Source organism: Aethalodelphis obliquidens, unplaced genomic scaffold, assembly GCF_003676395.1.
Source record: "Aethalodelphis obliquidens isolate GAN/ISIS:26980383/991018 unplaced genomic scaffold, ASM367639v1 scaffold37, whole genome shotgun sequence".
Taxonomy (NCBI): Eukaryota; Metazoa; Chordata; class Mammalia; order Artiodactyla; family Delphinidae; genus Aethalodelphis; species Aethalodelphis obliquidens.
Window position 1 is genome coordinate 12,108,200 of NW_020837981.1, and position 21,994 is coordinate 12,130,193.

General features: G+C 37.2%; 1 protein-coding gene across 4 annotated transcripts in view; it reads right to left on the bottom strand.

The window, feature by feature from the left end:
* MCU (mitochondrial calcium uniporter) overlaps positions 1 to 21,994 on the bottom strand; it is a 202,763-nt gene that overhangs the window by 164,152 nt on the left and 16,617 nt on the right. The window contains exons 2-3 of one of the 4 annotated variants that reach the window (XR_003437879.1): positions 18,629 to 18,744; positions 17,925 to 17,973 (exon numbers count right to left, since the gene is read on the bottom strand). The exons of the other annotated variants lie outside the window; for them this stretch is intronic. The gene's annotated coding sequence lies outside the window, so the exon portion shown is untranslated. The remainder of the gene's footprint in view (positions 1 to 17,924; positions 17,974 to 18,628; positions 18,745 to 21,994) is intronic. 4 annotated transcript variants of the gene reach the window in all.

Below are 21,994 nucleotides of genomic sequence, written 5' to 3' on the forward strand. Positions count from 1 at the left end.
AAACAGTATGTAAATAATTTCAGTCACTCCATGATATCCAACAGGTCATGGGGTTTAATAACACAGAAATGTCTTTCTTTTCTCCACATCTACAATTACATCCCTACTCTCAACAGGACATCTCAGGGGAAGAAAAAGGAAGTAAGCTGAGCACATTAAAACAAAACTATCTCTCCATAATCTCACACTATAATCCCTCTGTTCCTCTAATAGGCCAACCTCATTCACTATCTTGTGCCCCAGCCCCTCATCCTGATCCCAAACCAGGGCCTTTTCATTGTTCCCTCTACTGAAATATTCTTCACCCTTATCATTACATGGATTTCTTCTTGTCATTTAGGTCTCAGGTTAAGTACCTTGACCCCAGAAAGACCTTCACTGTACTCAAATATAAATTAAACCTGCAACCCTCTCTACTGTATCAGATTCCCTGTGGTTTTTAACTCCCTAGCACCTTTAATCAGCTTCCATGTTTGGAGAATTTCTCATCTCATAAGTCCTGCCTCTCCACGTCAGAAGTCAGAAATTCACTTTCCCAGCCTCTCTTGCAAACAGGAAGCAAGTATGTGACCTATGTTCTGTCCATCAAACACATCCACAAGACATTCCAATCACAAATATGATATAATGGAGACACCATGTTTTGGAATCCATTCTGAAGAACATTTCATAGAAATATCAGCTTTCTTTCAGACACAGAAGTGGCAAAGGTCCTGGCAGGTGCATCTCATACTCAGCATAGACAGTGCAAATTCAAATACCTGTTCTCAGTGGCAAAAGCGGTGGAGTCACCAGTGGTATAAATTGGGCAATGTTCCTAGCTAAGTAGCGTCCATCAACAGATGAATGGATAAAGAAGATGTAGTGTACACACACACACATACACACACACACACACACACACAATCAATGGAATATTACTCTGCCATAGAAAAGAATGAAATAATGCCATTTGCAGCAACGTGGGTGGACCTAGAGATTATCATACTAAGTGAAGTAAGTCAGACAAAGAAAGACAAATATTGTATGTTATCACTTAGATGTGGAATCTAAAAATATGATACAAAGGAACTTATTTACAAAATAGAAATAGACTCACAGACATAGAAACTTATGGTTACCCAAGGGGAAAGGGGGGAATAAATTTAGGGACTTGGGATTAACAGATACAAGCTACTATATATAAAATAAAGAGCAAGGACTTACTATATACCACAGGGAACTATATTCAATATCTTGTAATAACCTATAATGAAAAAGAATCTGAAAAAGAATATGTACATAGCTGAATCACTTTGCTATACACCTGAAGCACTGTAAATCAACTATACTTCATTTTTTTTAAATGGGAAAAAAATTTTTTTTGTTTTAAATAACTAGAGGGGGTTCTGCCATTTGCAACTAAGGTATCAGATTCATTCTTCATAAATGTTTTCATCAGATTCTTACTGTCTGCTATTTTCTTATTAATTATTTTATTTATTGGTTGCCTCTCCCCACAAGAATATAAACTCCATGAGGACAGGGACATCGTCTAGCTTGTTCATCCCCATATATCTAGTATTTAGAATAGTGCTGCACATACAAGAGGCATTCAATAAAAACTAAAAAACAAAACAAAACAAAAAAAACCTCTTTACTGCTACATAAATGCATAGTACTTGGGAACCAGTTTGAAGAAATTCAAAATATCAGTGCTATAGGAGTTAAGAGCTAAAAAGGATCAGTGTAGACTGGAGATGTCAGAGGCTTCATGAAGGAGCTGGCACTTGAGTACTGAAACGATGGACTGTAATCCATCTTTCTACAGGGGTGTAGAAGGGGAGATATATGACTTCTAAAGGATGAGAACAAATGAATAGCACTGGGAATGAGTGTGGCAAACATGAAATATGGAACTAAGGAAAAGTGTGTTGAGCTGGGTGGAAAATATCTTAGATATGCAAGATAGGCAATATTATGAATGGCTCTGAATGCCAGGCTTTGGGGAATGGTATATTTGATGATGTTTCAAGAACACTAAACCTCAATGAGCATTTTCATCTATTCTTTATTCTAGATGTTATCAGCTGTGTAAAACTACAACAGCTACCCACACATTTTCTACAGCATTCCCCTTCTGAACATTGGTGCTCTATATTTATCTGTTCAAGCTGCGAGACTACCAGAGAAAGAGATTCTTTAATTAATCCTTCTGTAACCAAGCGAATACCCAATTTAAAGATAAAAATCAATTACCAAAATGGCCTTTATTTCCCAACCTCATCCCCAAAGTCAGATTTTAAAAACTGTCTCAATTCCATTTACTCTCTAGTCTATTAGACTATTATACTGGTACTAAGTACATGAACTAGAGCTTTGAGTAGGGAATTTTACTTTGTATTAAAGCAACACAGCCACCCAGAACACAGAAAGACAATCGGTTTTATAAGGATAACTCTTCAGATAAAGTCTTTTAAGAATCCAGCAAATCCTGTAACTAACAACTATTAAAAGGCTACATAATTATATTTTACGGTCTTCCATGAATCAGCAGGGACCTTAGAAAGACTCTCTTATGTAGCTGGTTTTAGAAAACAATCTGACAGTAATCATTAAATATTACTAAATATACACATATCATACGTATACATCTTTTAAACCAGCAATCCCACTCCTGATTGCTGAGGAGTGGGAAGTCCTGAATGTGGGACTTCCCTGGTGGCACAGTGGTTAAGAATCCACCTGCCAATGCAGGGCACATGGGTTCAAGCACGGGTTCGAGCCCTGGTCCGGGAAGTTTCCACATGCCACAGAGCAACAAAGCCCGTGTGTCACAACTACTGAGCCTGCACTCTAGAGCCTGTGAGCCACAACTACTGAGCCCGTGAGCCACAACTACTGAAGCTCACACACCTAGAGCCTGTGCTCCGCAACAGGAGAAGCCACCACAATGAGAAGCCCGTGCACCACAACGAAGTGTAACCCCCATTTGCCACAAAGAGAAAGCCCGTGTGCAGCAACGAAGACCCAACGCAGTCAAAAATAAATAAGTAAATAAATAAATTTATTTTTTAAAAAAAGAATAAATGTGCCACAAAAGATGAATACTACAATATTCACAGCAACAAAAATGGGAAACAAAGTAAATGTTCATGGGCAAGGAATTAACTAAATAAACAATGGTACCAGCTGCACCAGGGAGTAATCTCATATATAATGCCATATTTTATATACCCATTAAATGAATGACTTAGAGCTAAACTAGTTGACTTAGAGGAAGTTCTACTAATTATTACTGAGCGAGAAAAACAAGATACAGAAAAGAAGGCATAATATGATCCAATTTTATAAAACAAAGTTAAATGAAAAACACTACATATATGCATGTAGGAGAGTGTGTATGTATGGATAGGGAGGTAGACAAGAGAGAGATAGGATAAAGATTCAAGTATGGAGAAAAATAAGGAAGGATAAATACTCATGGTTACCTTACAGTAAATGGAACAAAAAGAGAGAAAGGAAATTAGGCAAGAAAGGAGAAAAGAAATACATTCATAGTTATATAAAAATATATGTAGACATTGAAATTAGTATCTTTAAAATAAAAACAATATGGAAATTTAAAAGAAGCGTTTTTAGAAGGCAGCTAATCTAACCTTCCTGATCATCCAAACATTCATTTATTCAACACTAAGTGCCTATTTTGCGCAATGAACAGGAACAAGGGTCAGTATCTCCTTTCCAGTAACTGATCTAATAAAGAATCCATCTAGTCCCAAGGATACCCATTCAATGTTAAAGCTGACATAATCAAAGAAAATTCTTGCATGTGTTTAGCTGAAATTTGCTTCTCCACAAGGAGAAGGAATGAATCTAATCTAACCTCCATGCACATAATTGTCTTCAGATATTTTAAGGACTAATATTTTATTCACTCAGCAACTACAGGTAGCTCCCTACTGTCATACATAATACAGCCCTTAAAATGTGCCTAGAAGTTGAATGTGTAGATTCAGACTTAAGGGATTTAAATGTTAAAAAAAAAAAAAAAAGGAGCTCCTATTAAATCACAAAGAAAAAGACCAATATAACTATAATAGTTAATAAATTGGAGATCTGGTGCACAGAGAAACAAACAAACAAAAAGAACACAGTTCTTTAAATAATGTTCAACTTCACTCACTTAATGCAAATTAAATATACATTGAGGTATCATTTTTTCACCAAAGAGCTCCTGTTAAATCACAAAGAAAAAGACCAACATCACTATAAGACTTAAGAAATAAGATACGTGGTACACAGAAAAAAAAACAAAAACATACAGTTCTTTAAATAGATGTTCAGGAACTTCCCTGGCAGTCCAGTGGTTAAGACTTTGCCTTCCAATGCAGGGGATGCAGGTTCAATCTCTGGTCAGGGAGCTAAGATCCCACATGCCTCACAGCCAAAACACCAAAATGTAAGACAGAAGCAATATTGTAACAAATTCAATAAAGACTTTAAAAGTGGTCTAGGTCTTTAAAAAAAAAATCTTTAAAAAAAAAATAGATGTTCAACTTCAGTCACTTGATGCAAATTAAATATACACTGAGGTACCAATGTATATTTAGACAGTTTGAGTACAGTGAAGGTCTTTTATTTCTTTCTCTTGTCTGACTGTTGTGCCCGGACTTCCAACACTATGCTAAATAGAAGCAATGAGAGTGGGCATCCTTGTCTTGTTCCTGAATTTAGTGGGGAGGCTTTCAGTTTTTCACCATTGAGTATGACGCTGGCTGTGGGTTTGTCATAAATGGCCTTTATTATGTTGAGGTAGGTTCTCTCCATCCGCACTTTGAGTTTATTTCTTAACGTTCTTGATTACCAAATCTACAGACAGAAGGATAAGCTTTCCAACAGCCATAGAGGAACCTAACAGTCTTTACTAAAATAGCGAAAGGTTTCAGAAGACAGCATCTCAAATACATGGACTTTTAAAGATGCTTTAAATAACTTTATTGTAATTTGTGGCTGTTACTTTTGAGTGTATAAGAATGTGGTCAGAACAGTAACCAATTCTGTTCACACAGTAACACACAACAGAAGGATCATCACAGGGGTGTTTTTGTTGTTATTGTTTTCAATTTTCCTGAAACTTTTTTCAAGGGGAAAGAATGTTTATTCTTTAAAATTCTCAGTGTCTTATAGTTTCTGCATACAGGTCTTTTGTCTCCTTAGGCAGGTTTATTCCTAGGTATTTTATTCTTTTTGTTGCAATGGCAATGGGGGTGTTTCCTTAATCTCTTTTTCAGATTTTTCATCATTAGTGTATAGGAATGCAAGAGATTTCTGTGCATTAATTTTGTATCCTGCTACTTTACCAAATTCATTGATTAGCTCTAGTAGTTTTCTGGTAGCAACTTTAGGATTCTCTATGTATAATATCATGTCATCTGCAAACAGTGACAGCTTTACTTCTTCTTTTCCAGTTTGGATTTGTTTTATTTCTTTTTCTTCTCTGATTGCTGTGGCTAAAACTTCCAAAACTATGTTGAATAACAGTGGTGAGAGTAGACAACTTTGTCTTATTCCTGGTCTTAGAGGAAATGGTTTCAGTTTTTCACCATCAAGAATGATGCTGGCTGTGGGTTTGTCATATACGGCCTTTATTATGTTGAGGTAAGTTCCCTCTATGCCTACTTTCTGGAGGGTTTCTAGCATAAATCGGTGCTGAATTTTGTCGAAAGCTTTTTCTGCATCTATTGAGATGATCATATGGTTTTTCTCCTTCAATTTGTTAATATGGTGTATCACATTGATTGATTTGAGTATATTGAAGAATCCTTGCATTTCTGGAATAATCCCCACTTGATCATGCATATGATCTTTTTAATGTGCTGTTGGATTCTGTTTGCTAGTACTTTGTTGAAGATTTTTGCATCTATGTTCATCAGTGATATTGGCCTGTAGTTTTCTTTTTTTGTGACATCTCTGTCTGGTTTTGGTATCAGGGTGACAGTGGCCTCGTAGAATTAGTTTGGGAGTGTTCCTCCCTCTACTATATTTTAGGAAGAGTTTGAGAAGGATAGGTGTTAGCTCTTCTCTAAATGTTTGATAGCATTCGCCTGTGAAGCCATCTGGTCCTGGGCTTTTGTTTGTTGGAAGATTTTTAATCACAGTCTCAATTTCAGCGCTTGTGATTGGTCTGTTTATATTTTCTATTTTTTCCGGGTTCAGTCTCAGAAGGTTGTACTTTTCTAAGAATTTGTCCATTTCTTCCAGGTTGTCCATTTTACTGGCATATAGTTGCTTGTAGTAATCTCTGATGATCCTTGTGTTTATGCAGTGTCAGTTACTTCTCCTTTTGCATTTCTAATTCTGTTGATTTGAGTCTTCTCCCTTTTTTTCTTGATGAGTCTGGCTAATGGTTTATGAATTTTGTTTACCTTCTCAAAGAACGAGTGTTTAGTTTAATTGATCTTTGCTATCATTTCCTTCATTTATTTCTGATTTTATCTTTATGATTTCTTTCCTTCTGCTAACCTTGGGGTTTTTTTGTTCTTCTTTCTCTAATTGCTTTAGGTGTAAGGTTAGGTTGTTTGAGATGTTTCTTGTTTCTTGAGGTAGGATTGTATTGTTATAAACTTCCTTCTTAGAACTGCTTTTGTTGCATCCCATAGGTTTTGGGTCATCGTGTTTTCATTGTCATTTGTTTCTAGGTATTTTTTAATTTCCTCTGATTTCTTCAGTGATCTCTTGGTTATTTAGTAGCATATTGTTTAGCCTCCATGTGTTTGTATTTTTTACAGATATTTTCCTGTAATTGATATCTAGTCTCATAGTGTTGTGGTTGGAAAAGATACTTGATACAATTTCAATTTTCTTAAATTTACCAAGGCTTGATTTGTGACCCAAGATATTATCTATCCTGGAGAATGTTCCATGAGCACTTGAGAAAAAAGTGTATTCTGTTGTTTTTGGATGGAATGTCCTATAAATATCAGTTAAGTCCATCTTGTTTAATGTACCATTTAAAGCTTGTGTTTCCTTATTTATTTTCATTTTAGATTATCTGTCCATTGGTGAAAGTGGGGTGTTAAGAGTCTCCTACCATGATTGTGTTACTGTCGATTTCCTTTTTTACGTTTGTTAGCATTTGCCTTCTGTATTGAGGTGCTCCTATGTCGGGTGCATAAATATTTACAATTGTTATATCATCTACTTGGATTGATCCCTTGATCATTATGCTGTGTCCTCCTTTGTCTCCTGTAATAGTCTTTATTCTAAAGTCTATTTTGTCTGATATGAGAACTGCTACTCCAGCTTTCTTTTGATTTCCATTTGCATGGAATATCTTTTTCCATCCCCTCACTTTCAGTCTGTATACGTCCCTAGGTCTGAAGTGGGTCTCTTGTAGACAGCATATATATGGGTCTTGTTTTTGTATCCATTCAGCCAGTCAATATAGTACCAAATGTAAAATAGATAGCTAGTGGGAAGCAGCCGCATAGCACAGGGAGATCAGCTCAGTGCTTTGTGACCACCTATAGGGGTGGGATAGGGAGGGTGGGAGGGAGATGTAAGAGGGAGGAAATATTGGGATATATGTATATGTATAGCTGATTCACTTTGTTATAAAGCAGAACCTAACACCACTGTAAAGCAATTATACTGCAATAAAGATGTTAAAAAATAATAACAATAAAATTCTCAAATGTGCCACCAACAAAATCTATTTTGAAAATTGTATTATAAAAACAAGCAATGTGGGGCTTCCCTGGTGGCGCAGTGGTTGAGAGTCCGCCTGTCAACGCAGGGAACACGGGTTCATGCCCCAGTCCGGGAATATCCCACATGCCGCGGAGCGGCTGGACCCGTGAGCCATGGCTGCTGAGCCTGCGCATCCGGAGCCTGTGCTCCACAATGGGACAGGCCGCAACAGTGAGAGGCCCGCGTACCGCAAAAAAAAAAAAAAGCAATGTACAGCCACTCTTTGGAATATTATGCTGTCATTAAATGTTCATGACAAGTTTAATATTTGGTAAAAGGCTAAGCAAATGCAGCAAAATATAGTTACATACTTTTATGTTGTATATAAAGATCAATGATTCTTTTATCAGAGGCAAGATGAACTCCCTAAAAAATGTGTGGGAGCTTCCCTGGTGGCACAGTGGTTAAGAACCTGCCTGCTGGGGCTTCCCTGGTGGCGCAGTGGTTGAGAGTCCGCCTGCTGATGCAGGGGACGCAGGTTCGTGCCCCGGTCCGGGAAGATCCCACATGCTGCGGAGCGGCTGGGCCCGTGAGCCGTGGCCGCTGAGCCTGCGCTTCCGGAGCCTGTGCTCCACAACGGGAGAGGCCACAACAGTGAGAGGCCTGCGTACCGCAAAAAAACAAAACAAAACAAAAAAAACCCTATAATCCAAGCCCTCAACCTTAAGGAGGCTAAAAATCTAAAGACTAAACTAAATCATTCATATATTAAAAAATACAGATTCAAGGCAATAAAAGTAAAACAATATGTGGTCAGGCTAGTGAGTATTCTATAAACTGCCAGGAGGCAGGGAGGGGGGAAAAAAAAAAATCACTGAACAGATGGAACTTGAGCTAGGCATTGAAGGGTGAATAGAATGAGACTCTGAGAGAGAGAAGAAAGGAACAAGCAGGGGCCTTCCAAGCTGTGGATCTGCAAAGCGAAAGAGCTAGGATGAAGGTGGAAACGTACTTGGTGGTTAGGAATAGGTCTACTCAAGGCATTCAGGAGACAGAAGTTACAACTATAACTTGTACTAGCTCGGGCATGTTATTTAGAACTCTCCACCTCTATTTCCTCAACAGTGGTAATTACAGTACCTACTTTATAGGAATAAATTAAATAAAACCATGCATGTATGGTGCTTCACACAACCTGGAAGTTAATAAGCAATCACTGGTTATCAAAACAACATAATTGGACTCCCCTGGTGGCACAGTGGTTGAGAATCTGCCTGCTAATGCAGGGGACACGGGTTCGAGCCCTGGTATGAGAGGATCCCACATGCCACGGAGCAACTGGGCCCGTGAGCCACGACTACTGAGCCTGCGCGTCTGGAGCTTGTGCTCTGCAACAAGAGAGGCCGCGATAGTGAGAGGCCCGCGCAAGGCGATGAAGACTGGCCCCCGCTTGCCACAACTAGAGAAAGCCCTCGCACAGAAACGAAGACCCAACACAGCAAAAATAAATAAATAACTTACTAAACTCCTAACCCCAACCTCTTCTTAAAAAAAAAAAAAAATTATTATTAAAGGTGGAAACATAGACTGGAACCCAATTTTAGAAGGTCCTGAATATCAGACTAAGGAATTTGTACTAAATCCTAAAGGTGGTGTCAACCAAAAGTTTTGTGGGAGGAAATGCTGACTGACTGCAGAGGAAACATTGAAAGTTGAAATGCTATTTAGACAAAAGTCCAGACACACGATAAGAGTTTACATGCAAGTAAGGATGGTGATAATGGGAACACAAAGTACAAGATAAGTGAGATGAGAAAGGTAGACTCCAACTAAGATTTAGTTACCAAATAAAAGGGTGGGACACAGATATAGATATTACAGGTTTAGTTCCAGACCATCACAATAAAGCAAATATTGCAATAAAGTGAGTCACATGAATTTTCTGGTTTCCAAGTGCATCTGAAAGTTCTGTTTACTGTAGTGTTAAGTGTGCAATAGCTTTATCTCTAAAAAAAATGGACATACCTTGCTTTAAATATACTTTATTGCTAAAAAATGCTAACCATCATCTGAGCCTTCAGCCAGTCATAGTAGTAACATCAAAGATCACTGATCACAGATCACCATAACAAATATAATAATGAAAAAGTTTGAAATATTCCAAGAATTACCAAAAAGTGACACAGAGACATGAAGTGAGCAAATGCTCAGAAAAATGGTGCTGATAGACTTGCTCAACGCAGGGTTGCCCAGACCTTCAATTTGTAAAACATGCAATATCTGTGAAGCACAATAAAGCAAGGTACAATAAAATGAGGTATGCAGTACTGAACTGCACACTTAAGAAACAGTTAAGAAGGTAAATTTTGTGTTATGTGTATTTCAACCACAATTTTCTTAAGAGTAAGAAAGGGGTGCAAAGGAAAAGAGAAGAGTCAAAAAATAATTGTAATTCAAGTACCTGGAAGAACCAAAGGTACCAATAAGAAAAAAACAGTAAAGTCACGAAAAGGGGTGCCACTTGGAAAAAGGACTCTACATTCTGGTTAGGTTTGAAAGCTCACTCACTGATCTAACGACAATCAGAGGGAAGGAGAAATTCCAGCATGTATAAACACACCAATACACCCAAGTCACAACTACTTTGCTTATAAGTCTTTTCCATAATAAAGACTGCAAGGACAAGCCTCATCCACCAAAGGGCAGACAGCAGAAACAAGAAGAACTACAATTCTGCAGCCTATGGAACGAAAACCACATTCACCCCAGAAAAACAACTGAATGAAGTAGAGATAGGCAACCTTCCAGAAAAAGAATTCAGAATAATGATAGTGAAGATGATCCAGGACCTCAAAACAAGAATGGAGGCAAAGATCGAGAAGATTCAAGAAATGTTTAACAAAGACCTAGAAGAATTAAAGAAAAAACACCTAGAAGAATTAAAGAACAAACAAACAGAGATGAACAATACAATAACTGAAATGAAAAATACACTAAAAGGAATCAATAGCAGAATAACTGAGGCAGAAGAACGGATAACTGACCTGGAAGACAGAACGGTGGAATTCACTGCCATGGAACAGAATAGAGAAAAAAGAATGAAAAGAAATGAAGACAGCTTAAGAGACCTCTGGGACAACATTAAACGCAACAACATCTGCATTACACAGGTCCCAGAAGAAGAGAGAGAGGAAGGACCTGAGAAAATATCTGAAGAGATTATAGTCGAAAACTTCCCTAACATGGGAAACGAAATAGCCACCCAAGTCTAGGAAGCATAGAGAGTCCCCGGCAGGATAAACCCAAGGAGAAACACACCAAGACACATAGGAATCAAATTGACAAAAATTAAAGACAAAGAAAAACGACTGAAAGCAACAAGGGAAAAACAACAAATAACATACAAGGGAATTCCCAAAAGGTTAACAGCTGATTTCTCAGCAGAAACTCTACAAGTCAGAAGGGAGTGGCACGATGTATTTAAAGCGAAGAATGGGAAGAATCTACAACAAAGATTACTCTATCTGGCATGGATCTTACTCAGATTTGACAGAGAAATCAAAAGCTTTACAGATAAGCAAAAGCTAAGAGAATTCAGCACCACCAAACCAGCTTTGCAACAAATGCTAAAGGAACTTCTCTAAGTGGGAAACACAGAGAAGAAAAGGACCTACAAAAACAAACCCAAAACAATTAAGAAGATCGTCATAGGAACATACATATCGATAATTACCTTAAATGTGAATGGATTAAATGCTCCAACCAAAAGACACAGGCTTGCTGAATGGATACAGAAACAAGAACCATATATATGCTGTCTACAAGAGACCCATTTCAGACCTAGGGACACATACAGACTGAAGGTGAGGGAATGGAAAAAGACATTCCATGCCAATGGAAATCAAAAGAAAGCTGGAGCAGCAATACTCATATCAGATAAAATAGACTTTAAAATAAAGAATGTTACAAAAGACAAGGACTACATAATAATCAAGGGATCAATCCAAGAAGAAGATACAGCAATTATAAATATATATGCACCCAACATAGGAGCATCTCAATACATAAGGCAACTTCTAACAGCTATAAAAGAGGGAACCGACAGTAACACAATAATAGGGGGGACTTAAGCACCCTACTTACACCAATGGACAGATCATCCAGACAGAAAATTAATAAGGAAACACAAGCCTTAAGTGACACAATAGACCAGATAGATTTAATTGATATTTATAGGACATTCCATCCAAAAACAGCAGATTACACTTTCTTCTCAAGTGCACACGGAACATTCTCCAGGACAGATCACATCTTGGGTCACAAACAAAGCCTCGATAAATTTAAGAAAACTGAAATCATATCAAGCATCTTTTCCAACCACAACACTATGAGATTAGAAATCATTTACAGGGAAAAAAACGTAAAAACCACAAACATATGGAGGATAAACAATACATTATTAAATAATCAAGAGATCACTGAAGAAATCAAAGAGGAAATCAAAAAATACCTAGAGACAAATTACTACAAAACCACGATGATCCAAAACCTATGAGATGCAGCAAAAACAGTTCTGAGAGGGAAGTTTATAGCAATACAATCCTACCTCAAGAAACAAGAAAAATCTCAAATAAAGAATCTAAATTTACACCTAAAGGAACTAGAGAAAGAAGAACAAACAAAACCCAAAGTTAGTAGAAGGAAAGAAATCATAAAGATCAGACCAGAAATAAATGAAATAGAAACAAAGAAAACAATAGCAAAGATCAATAAAACTAAAAGCTGGTTCGTTGAAAAGAAAAACAAAATTGATAAACCTTTAGCCAGACTCATCAAGAAAAAGAGGGAAAAGCCTCAACTCAATAAAATTAGAAATGAAAAAGGAGAAGTTACGACACCACAGAAATCCAAAACATCGTTAGAGACTACTACAAGCAACTCTATGACAATAAAATGGACAACCCGGAAGAAATGGACAAATTCTTAGAAAGGTATAAACTTCCAAAACTGAACCAGGAAGAAATAGAAAATATGAACAGACCAATCACAAGCAATGAAATTGAAACTGTGATTAAAAATCTTCCAACAAACAAAAGTCCAGGACCAGATGGCTTCACAGGTGAATTCTATCAAACATTTGGAGAAGCGCTAACACCTATCTTTCTCAAACTCTTCCAAAATATTGCAGAAACAGGAACACTCCCAAACTCATTCTATGAGGCCACCATCACCCTGATACCAAAACCAGACAAAGATGTCACAAAAAGAGAAAACTACAGGCCAATATCACTGATGAATACAGATGCAAAAATCCTCAGCAAAATACTAGCAAACAAAATCCAACAACACATTAAAAGGATCCTACACCATGATCAAGTGGGATTTATCCCAGGGATGCAAGAATTCTTCAATATATGCAAATCAATCAATCTGATACACCATATTAACAAACTGAAGAATAAAAACCATATGATCATCTCAATAGATGCAGAAATATTTTTGACAAAATTCAACACCCATTTATGATAAAAAAGTGGGAATAGAGGGAAACTACCTCAACATAATAAAGGCCATATAAGACAAACCCACAGCAAACATCATTCTCAAAGGTGAAAAACTGAAAGCATTTCCTCTAAGATCAAGAACAACACAAGGATGTCCACTTTCGCCACTATTATTCAACATAGTTTTAGAAGTCCTAGCCACAGCAATCAGAGAAGAATAAGAAATAAAAAGAATACAAACTGGTAAAGAAGAAGTAAAACTGTCACTGTTTGCAGATGACATGATACCATACATAGAGAATCCTAAAGATGCCACCAGAAAACTACTAGAGCTAATCAATAAATCTGGTAAAGCTGTAGGATACAAAATTAATGCACACAAATCTCCTGTATTCCTATACACTAACAATGAAATATCAGAAAGAGAAATTAAGGACACACTCCCATTTACCATTGCAAAAAAAGGAATAAAATATCTAGGAATAAACCTACCTAAGGAGGTAAAAGACTTGTACTCAGAAAACTATAAGACACTGATGAAAGAAATCAAAGATGACACAGACGGAGAGATATACCATGTTCTTGGATTGGAAGAATCAATAATGTGAAAATGACTATACTATCCAAAGCAATCTACAGATTCAATGCAATCCCTAGCAAACTACCAGTGGCATTTTTTACAGAACTAAAAGAAAAAATCTTAAAATTTGTATGGAGACAAAAACGACCCCGAATAGCCAAAGCAGTCTTGGGGGGAAAAAACAGAGCTGGAGGAATCAGACTCCCTGACTTCAGACTCTACTGCAAAGCTACAGTAATCAAGACAATATGGTACTGGCACAAAAACAGAAATACAGATCAATGGAACAGGATAGAAAGCCCAGAGACAAACCCACGCACCTATGTTCAACTAATCTATGACAAAGGAGGCAAGGATATACAATGGAGAAAAGACAGTCTCTTCAATAAGTGGTGCTGGGAAAACTGGACAGCTACATGTAAAAGGATGAAATTAGAACACTCGCTAACACCATACACAAAATTAAACTCAAAATAGATTAGAGAGCTAAATGTAAGACCGGACACTATGAAATTCTTAGAGGAAAGCACAGGCAGAACACTCTATGACATAAATCACAGCAAGATCTTTTTTCATCCACCTCCTAGAGTAATGGAAATAAAATCAAAAATAAACAAATGGGACCTAATGAAACTTCAAAGCTTTTGCACAGCAAAGGAAACCATAAACAAGATGAAAAGACAACCCTCAGAATGGGAAAAAATATTTCCAAACGAATCAACGGACAAAGGATTAATCTCCAAAATATATAAACAGCACATGCAGCTCAATATTAATAAAACAAAAATCCCAATCAAAAAATGGACAGAAGACCTAAATAGACATTTCTCCAAAGACATACAGATGGCCAAGAAGGACGTGAAAAACTGCTCAACATCACTAATTATTAGAGAAATGCAAATCAAAACTACAATGAGGTGTCACCTCACACCGGTGAGAACAGGCATCATCAGAGAATCTACAAACAACAAATGCTGGAGAGGGTGTGGAGAAAAGGGAACCCTCTTGCACTGTTGGTGGGAATGTAAATTGATACAGCCAGTATGGAGAACAGTACGGAGGTTCCTTAAAAAGCTAAAAACAGAACTACCATATGACCCAGCAATCCTACTACTGGGCATATACCCAGAGAAAACCATAATTCAAAAAGACACATGCACCCCAATGTGCACTGCAGCACTATTTACAATAGTTAGGTCATGGAAGCAACCTAAATGACCATCAACAGATGAATGGATAAAGAAGAAGTGGTACACACATACAGTGGAATATTACTCAGCCACAAAATGGAACAAAATTGGGTCATTTGCAGAGACATGGATGGATCTAGAGACTGTTATACAGAGTGAAGTATGTCAGAAAGAAAAAAACAAATATCCTATATTAACGCTTATATGTGGAACCTAGAAAAATGGTACAGATGAACTGCTCTGCAAGGCAGGAATAGAGACACAGATGTAGAGAACAAACATATGGACACCAAGGGGGGAAAGTGGTGGGGGTGGGGTGAATTGGGAGCTTGGGATTGACATGTATATACTAATATGTATAAAATAGATAACTAATAAGAACCTGCTGTATAAAAAATAAATTAAATTAGTTTAAAAATTTTTAAAAAAAGAATTGATGGACATTGTGCCTTGGTTTCTCTTTCTAATACAGACTAAATAGAAAAGATGTCTTTTCTGAGGCATTCCCCAAACCTTGTTACAATAAAGAGCAGCCATTAACACCTACTTTATTCATCTCATTATACAAAGAGGACTATAACAGCTCCAGTAACACAATGACACTTTGATAACCCTATAATTCAGACACCATATATTCTAGGATATAAGGTTAATTTGTTCAGTTTTTTTCTCCATATAACCCTCAAATGTTAGCAGTGAATTTTCTGTGTGTGTTTTTCAGAGTTGCTATTACTTTTGTACACTTTTTTCTTTGAAGAATAACATAAATACAGAAAAATATATAAGCTTGGTGAATTTTCACAAAGTGAACACACCCACGTAACCAGCACTCAAAACAAGAAACAGAACATTACTAGCACCTCATGAAAGCCCCTTCATATCCCAATCCAAACACTTTCTCCATCTCCCACAAGCGTATTCAATCTCCTGACACCACAGATAGTTTTATCTGTTTTTGAAATTTATGTAAATGGACACTCTTTAGTGTCCCGGTTCTTTTGCTCAATATTGTATTTGTGAGATTCACATATTATTATATATAGCTGTTCCTTGTTCACTGTGACCAATGTTTAACATTCATTGTGTGATTATGCCAGAAACGTATCTACCCATTCTACTGTTGATAGGCATTAGGAAAATTCCAGTTTGGACTACTACAATTAGGCCCGCTATGAACATTTTGTCCATCTCTTCTGGTGCCGATATGCACACAATTTTGTTGTATATAAATCTAGAAGTGGAAATGCTAAGTCACAGAACATCCATGTGTTTAACTTTGGTAGATAACTAATAAACTTAAGGAAGAAAATAGTTTAAGGTCTTTAAAGAGAAATTTGAATGATTAATGATTCATCAGAAGGTGCTGACTTCAAAAACTACTTTCAGAAGGATAAACATACTGAAATAGGACAGTTGACCCACACTGCTTCCAAAGAAAGCAATTTACTTTTGAATATTTTCACCAGCAATTCTGCATGTGACAATAACAGAAGTAACCAAGTCTGTCTTATCCTTTCTAGAATTGATGATGCTAAAAATTTAGGATCAACAACTGAAAAGCCATTATTACCAATAAGGTAAAGTAACCACCTTCCTGACAAGTTACAGAATATAAATGTTACAAGTCAGAACTCTGCAGTAGTTAAGCCTGTACTCATTTAATCACACCCCTGGAAATTGAAAGAGACTTCAAAACTAGTTTAACCTTCAGGTGGTCATATAAATGCCTTCTACACCAGTGAACACACTAATAAAAATTCATTTAATCCCGGAACAGAAAAAGAATATTATGCAAAGACTAAGGGAATCTGAATAAAGCATGGACTTTAGTTAATAATAATGTATCAATATTGGTTCATTACAAAAATATGTATATATAGGTTCATTAATTATAACAAATGTACCATACTAATGTAAGATGTTAATAATAGGGGAAATGGGGATAGGGTATATATGGGAATTCTGTGTACATTTTCCTGTAAATCCAAAACTGTTTTAAAATAAAATTTATTTTTAAAACTCCATTTAAAACTCTGTAACGTAATCTGCAGATTGTAATACACCTGCTAAACTCTTCTCAGAATGCAATCCAAGTGCACTCTGAGAGCTGAAAGACACCCATACAGACATACATACACACACGCATACATACAATCCTGCTATCTGTGAGCTTAGACACATAGTTACATGAAGGAAGCATTCTATCTGCGCCAATTTTAGTTTTGCTCCTAGCTATAAAATTATTATTAAGGCTCAAACTTCTTTTTATTCCAACTAACCTAACCTTTTTTGAGTATACACTACAAGCACTTAGTGATTCATTAAGAAGCAATTCCCCAGTTATCGTCAAATGATAAAAGTATCTAAACTCCAAGTAAGGTCAATTCTCCAATATATCATTTCTTTGTGGTTTAAATCATTGAGTCTTTGCTTTTACTTCATGGAAAATAAAGGAAAAAGACTGTGCCTTACAGCTAGTAGGGAAAACAAGTAGCCCTAACATGGTATACGGCCTAGTAGAAGGAACCCTGGGCAACGAGGCAGGAGACCTAGCTTCTAGCTTTAGTTCTATCCCTAATCTGCTACCTAATGAATTCAACTGTGGTTCTACCAAGTTTATATCTAAATACAACTTGAAGTTTGGTTCTTTTATAGCAGAAATCAAACGTTTTCTTTAAGAGTCAGGTATTTTAGGCTTTGTGGGTCACATGGGCTCTGTTGCAACTCAACTCTTGCTGCAGTGCAAAAGCAGTCATAGACAACATGTAAATGACAAATGTATCTCTTCCAATAATACTTTATTTACAAAAACAAGCAGTTGTCTCGGCTGTAGTTTGCCAATCCCTATTCTGTAATATCAAGGGCAAGAAAATCAATTGGCAAGATTGATTTTGTAAAACTACAACATGAGTGCACACTGAAATAAACTGTGTTTTGCTTGCAGGGTGAAAATGCTTATGAATCAGGATCTTCACATACCTGAGAATGTTCAAGTTTCCCCTGCGTGAACAGGTCACATCACCAATACCTAAGACAGAGCAGGAAAACACTCTCCCTTACATGGTTGTTAATGACATAACAGGGGGGGTGTTAATTTACATAGGCAAAATTTACAAGGTGACCTGCAAAAGTAAAATACCAGGTTTTAGCAACTTTAGCAGTAAATACAGAAACCCAAACCTCATTAACACCAACAGTCACTTCTTCCTTATAGTAAGCTAAATAAATTCAGAAAATTGCCAAGGTCATTGGCTTCCCTGGGAGAGCTGTTCAGTTTCCACATAACTCAAGTGGTTTAGACCAGCAGACGCTTGGTCATCCATACCTGTTAAATTTCCAGGAGGCCAGACTAACTAACTGTTTGTGCTAATGTAGAAGCTCTGATTCATTCTGGGATGGGACAGGGGTTGCTCATCGCTATAAATGGTCTAATCAAGCCAAGATCAGATCTATCCTCCCTTAGGGTCTACCTTAGTAAAAATGTTCCATTCTGTGATAAGTCACCTTGCTAAATGCAGCATCATGTCAGCTACCAGGTATTCAATAGCAGGCTGGAGCAAAGAGCCGGCCCACAAGGATCAAGCAAGTGCCTTTTTAAAAACTAATCTTAAGGAGTTCGAGTTCCTCTCCATGGCTTTGCAAAGTAAGCAAAAACCATGCCAAATAGTAAAAAAGGCACTTACTTGACTCCCACAGTCCAGCTCCACACTCTAGCAGCTAAGATGTCACTGGCATGGTACATGGAGAGTGAGGTGGAAACGATATCTTGCCAACCACTGTAGGAATGGTAGTGAAAGACCTAAAAGAATAGAAAAAAGTAAAGTCAATGTCAAAGGTAAAGGCCTTCCTGAGCCTGCTGACATGGGTACCTCAGCATATAATGCCAAAAAAGAAAAGAAAGTCTGAAAATCTCTCAAAGAATGTCTGAAAATCTCTTGTTTAAGCCATTCTTAGCTGCTGGTTATTACAAGTGACCCTTAGGACAAGAGGGCACTTCTAAAAGAATATGAGTTATAACCTAGAATAAATCCAGACTGGTTATGAGAAACTCTGAAATAATACTTTTTTTCTTCAAGGAAAGAAAGTATTAAATCCTAGAAAACCACATAGTAGGCTCATAGAGAAATAAAAACAGAGAATTTGAAGCAACAACTCATAAATCAATACTTCTAGAAATAGTATTAAGGGGAATTTTTTTTCACCCCACCTCTACCCTTACAGCATTTGAAAAACAGATAGAACCCTGATAAACTATGAAGAAATAAGAAATATTTTAAAAAACTTAAGGGGTCCCTGGCAATAGAAGTCTCAGGCTACCCAGGTTCGTTCAGCAACTTTCATTAATTTCAGAAACAAGTTTACAAAACTTAGAAATCTTGGTACAGTTAAAATAAAAAAATCCAATTCACTTGCCTAGCTATACAACTCTCTGGTTTAGGAGACTTGTTTTTTTTTTTTTTTTTTTTGCAGCATGCGGGCCTCTCACTGTTATGGCCTCTCCCGTTGCGGAGCACAGGCTCCAGACGGGCAGGCTCAGCGGCCATGGCTGACGGGTCCAGCCGCTCCGCAGCACGTGGGATCTTCCCGGACCAGGGCACGAACTCCTGTCCCCTGCATCGGCAGGCGAACTCTCAACCACTGCGCCACCAGGGAAGCCCAGGAGTCCTGTTTTAACATGCTTGACTCTTGGCCAATTAGTCAGAGATCATTCAAAAACAAGAACAGCAATTTTTAAAAGCCTGTTTACATACCTATCTCCTCTCTCCATACCTACACTATTTATGGGTGAAATAATTTGTGGAAAAAAATTAGTGTGATTCGCACATATGGTCACCTAATCTTTGATAAAGGAGGCAGGAATGTACAGTGGAGAAAGGACAGCCTCTTCAGTAAGTGTTGCTGGGAAAACTGGACAGGTACATGTAAAAGTATGAGATTAGATCACTCCCTAACACCATATATAAAAATAAGCTCAAAATGGATTAAAGAACTAAATGTAAGGCCAGAAGCTATCAAACTCTTAGAGGAAAACATAGGCAGAACACTCTATGACATAAATCACAGCAAGATCCTTTTTGACCCACCTCCTAGAGAAATGGAAATAAAAACAAAAATAAACAAATGGGCCCTAATGAAACTTAAAAGCTTTTGCACAGCAAAGGAAACCATAAACAAGATGAAAAGACAACCCTCAGAATGGGAGAAAATATTTGCAAACAAAGCAACTGACAAAGGATTAATCTCCAAAATTTGCAAGCAGCACATGCAGCTCAATAACAAAAAAACAAACAACCCAATCCAAAAATGGGCAGAAGACCTAAATAGACATTTCTCCAAAGAAGATATACAGACTGCCAACAAACACATGAAAGAATGCTCAACATCATTAATCATTAGAGAAATGCAAATCAGAACTACAATGAGATATCATCTCACACCAGTCAGAATGGCCATCATCAAAAAATCTAGAAACAATAAATGCTGGAGAGGGTGTGGAGAAAAGGGAACACTCTTGCACTGCTGGTGGGAATGTGAATTGGTTCAGCCACTATGGAGAACAGTATGGAGGTCCCTTAAAAAGCTACAAATAGAACTACCATATGACCCAGCAATCCCACTACTGGGCATATACCCTGAGAAAACCATAATTCAAAAAGAGTCATGTACCAAAATGTTCATTGCAGCTCTATTTACAATAGCCAGGAGATGGAAACAACCTAAGTGTCCATCATCAGATGAATGGATAAAGAAGATGTGGCACATATATACAATGGAATATTATTACTCAGCCATGAAAAGAAACGAAATTGAGCTATTTGTAATGAGGTGAATAGACCTAGAGTCTGTCATACAGAGTGAAGCAAGTCAGAAAGAGAAAGCCAAATACCGTATGCTAACACATACATATGGAATTTAAGGAAAAAAAAATGTCATGAAGAACCTAGGGGTAAGACAGGAATAAAGACACAGACCTACTAGAGAATGGACTTAAGGATATGGGGAGGGGGAAGGGTAAGCTGTGACAAAGCGAGAGAGAGGCATGGACATATATACACTACCAAACGTAAGGCAGATAGCTAGTGAGAAGCAGCCGCATAGCACAGGGAGATCAGCTCCAGCTCGGTGCTTTGTGACCGCCTGGAGGGGTGGGATAGGGAGGGTGGGAGGGAGGGAGACGCAAGAGGGAAGAGAGATGGGAACATATGTATATGTATAACTGATTCACTTTGTTATAAAGCAGAAACCAACACACCATTGTAAAGCAATTATACTCCAATAAAGATATAAAAAAAAAAATTAGTGTGATTTGCAAGAAAAATAGCAATAGTGAAAAAACAAAAACCATTCTTAATTAGCGATACCCTCTCTCCTCTTTCCATCTAATTATTCCTACCAAAACAAAACAAACAAAAAACTCTTCTTTTACTTGCAGGTCCATTCAGCACCCTTTCCATCAGAACCACAATGGAAAAAACAGACAGTTGAGTTTAATCATTCTTGAGGCATCAGAATCCATCCAGTAAGAAAAAGCAAATAATTTAAGTTTTCATTCTAAATAAATTATAGCCGAAAGACTATTCTTGCACTAGCCCTTAATTCTAATATGCTTAAAGTTGGGTCACTTTTTTAATAGACAGTCTGGTGATTCAAATTGCCCAGGCCTCAATTAATTTAATTAGAATGGGATATTCACTGTTAATAGCATATCTGACCAGACTACATCTTGGGTGCCTAACTAATGTTTTCTTCTTAGTTTTGGCTTGTGTTTGCTTTGCCTTCGCTACAGTCCCTGGAAAGCATCCAATTTATTAGTGTTTCCCTCACTGCATCAGCATTTCTGGTTAATGCATTATGGCAAATCATTTGGAGGGAAACCTGAATGAAGTTCTGTACTGTGTATTCTGCAAAATTGTTCAAACCATATCAAAGATATTGCAAATAAAAGACAGCATGAAACTGGGAAGAAAAAATATTTATCAGAGATCTTTTAAATCAATGACTACAAAGAAAGAATATACACTGCCATATATATATATATATATATATAT